This window comes from Macadamia integrifolia, unplaced genomic scaffold (genome assembly GCF_013358625.1).
Source record: "Macadamia integrifolia cultivar HAES 741 unplaced genomic scaffold, SCU_Mint_v3 scaffold_211A, whole genome shotgun sequence".
NCBI lineage: Eukaryota > Viridiplantae > Streptophyta > Magnoliopsida > Proteales > Proteaceae > Macadamia > Macadamia integrifolia.
Window position 1 is genome coordinate 160685 of NW_024870644.1, and position 2770 is coordinate 163454.

At 40.1% G+C, this 2770-nt stretch overlaps 1 long non-coding RNA gene across 1 annotated transcript; it reads left to right on the forward strand.

The window, feature by feature from the left end:
- Positions 1–243: 243 nt before the first annotated feature.
- LOC122071340 lies at positions 244–2555 on the forward strand. The gene is made up of 2 exons (XR_006138156.1): positions 244–1047; positions 1844–2555. It is a non-coding gene; the product is annotated as an uncharacterized LOC122071340 (long non-coding RNA).
- The last annotated feature ends 215 nt before the right edge of the window (positions 2556–2770 follow it).

Here is a 2770-nt window from a genome sequence, read left to right on the forward strand (position 1 = left end):
GGTCCACCACCGCTTTTACTTTTCTTCTCCACCATCTCAACAAATAATGTGGAACCCATTGGAATTGAGGGTTTTTTAACTTTTCTTCCCACCAGGCCCTATTAATAGATAGATAGCAGTTACTCGTTTATCCAAATGCTTCAGCCAACCCTTCTTCCTCTCTCCTTTTTTTTTTTTCTCCATCTTCTTGCTTCTTCCCTCTACTTTCCACGACCAACATTGATTTCAAGAAGGTAACGAAATTTTCTTTTTTTCAGTTTGGTTTCTCTCTTTCTGAAGTTTACAATCTAAAGCTCTCTTGTATATTGCTTGTGCAGGGACGATTTGAAATCCTTCCCCTTTCTGGTTCTTTCCTGCTCTCAGAGAGTGGTGGTCAACGTAGTGGAGGTGTGGCTGGGCTTGTAAGCGGCAGCCTCTCCTGTTCAGGTAGAGGAAGCTCTTCTTCTTCAACTCACACTGAACATTTGATGCTTTCTTCCTTTGTCTTCTTCTCTTTTTCAGCTCCTCTCCTCTCTTTTTTTCTTCTCAGACTACAAATGCCAAGAAAGAAATGTAATCAAGGAAGGAAAAGAGAGAGAGAGAGAGAGAGAGAGAGACTATGGTGTGGTGTGGAGAGAAGAGAGAGGAGGTAGGTTATTTTCAAGAGAGAGAAATGAGAGATTTTGGAATGTGTGAGATAAACATCATGGATGGCTAAATCACAGCTCAAAGCCCACCGAATTCTTCTTGTTCCCTCTTCGCCTCTTATTGCTATCAACTTCCTTTTTTCAATCTTCCTTTTCCTCTCTCTCTCTCTCTCTCTGTCTCTCTCTCTCTCTCTAGCAAGGCTGACTTTATTCCATTTCCCACCCAACCCCACACGTTTAAAGTTTAGAATTCCAAAAATGAGCCTTTTAAAAAATGGTCGGCAGCGGCCACGGCCGCTCCGGCGAGTGATGCCGGCGACGAGAATCGGTTGATCTCGCGATATTTTGAGGAGATTTTAACAGTGGAGTTGTTTGTTTTTTATCTGTACAGGTGTTCTGTTCTGCACGCACGACTTTGAAAGTAAGTGCGGTGCCACTAACTAGACATCGATTTTACCGAACTGCCCTTATTCAAATTTCTATTTGTGGGTATTTTTTTACTTTTCAGCTTTAGAAGCGGCGGAAATTCCTCCGAGATTTCCTGTAAAGGGTAATTTGATAATTATGAACTCAACCGAATAAATGAACAGGTTTAGGTGTTTTAACAGATTATGAGGGATACTACTACTAGTTCTTTTTTTTTTTTGGTAAAATACTACTACTAGTTCTTTGGTTTCACGTCTGGAGTCTGGAATCGCTGGACAATCTTTTTCAATCCCGTAATCTGAGTGGGCCCCACGTATGGATGGTAGTGTGACTATATGCATGGACATGCATGAGATGGATATATCCAGTTATGATGATGATGTTGCCAATGTCTGCATCCGGATAAGAATAAAGAGGGAGCTGGGTCCCGCGTGTCTTTCTTTATCTCTCCTTCCATTTGTATCATCATATCATAGGGAGCATGTGAGGGCGTACGTGTCACGTCTTGCACGGTAGTATCGTTGGCACCGAGGGGCCTTTGTGATACACCGCGTCCCCGTGACCTAACGAACTCCCTTATTGTGGCACCCTCTTCATTCTGGGAGACCCCTTGTTTTTTGGATCATAGTGCCCACTATCCCTTGAATTAGCCACATAGACAGTGGCCTTTCTGGAGAGAGGCCAGAAAGAGACAATTCAAAGCCAGTATATGGGCCAAGGGTGCCCTAAAATTGTTGTTTAAACTAAAATTGTGTTATTTATTTTCCTTGTCTTTTTTTTTTATCCTGTAGGATATATTTGGCATTGGAACTGATCCCACAAGTATACTTCTAGAATGGATGATAGCAGAAATTTTAAAGCATCCAGAAGTAATGAAAGAAGTTCAAGAGGAAGTAAGGGGGGGTCACAAGGCGCAAAGGGAATATTGCAGATGTTGATATAAAACAAATGCATTATTTGAATGCAGTGATTAAGGAGACACTAAGTCCGCATCCTCCACTCCCTTTATTGACTCCGCATAAATTGACAAAAAATGTCAATATACAAGGATTTGATGTTCCAGCCAACACAATGGTAATAATCAATGCATGGGCCATTGAAAGGGACTTGTGTCCTAGGATGAACCCGAGAAGTTCAAACCAAAGAGGTTTTTGAATGATGCCTCTGTTGATTTTAATACCCATGCTGATTTTTATTTAATTCCATTTGGGATAGGCAGGCGAGGATGCCCAGGAGCTCAACTCGCTTTTGGCATTGTTCAACTTGTAATCGATAATCTTTTGCACAAGTTTGACTTGGAGATCGAGTGGGCTGGACTTGGATATTATAGAAGCTACCGAAATATCAAATCATTTAAACTATCCTCTTCAGGCTCCTGTTACTCCGAAAAATATTTGTGGCTCACTAATCATTTGTATTGACCCACATAAATAGATTTTTTTTTCTTAGTAATGAAATATTTGTAAATTCTTATATAAATCCATGTGATATTATTAGTGCTTCTTTCCTGGTGAGCTAACTTTTACCTAATAATACATGGCCTTCCACATTAATTTCAAACTACCTCTTGTTAGATAGTAGGATTCCTCTCTTACACTATTAAAATTAGAAAAGCCAAAGAAAAGGTATACCTATATTTGACTCATCATCCTCATCAGCAAAGAATAAATATAATTAAACTGGTCTCAAAAGGAATCTTCAAAAGTTAGTGGAAGACA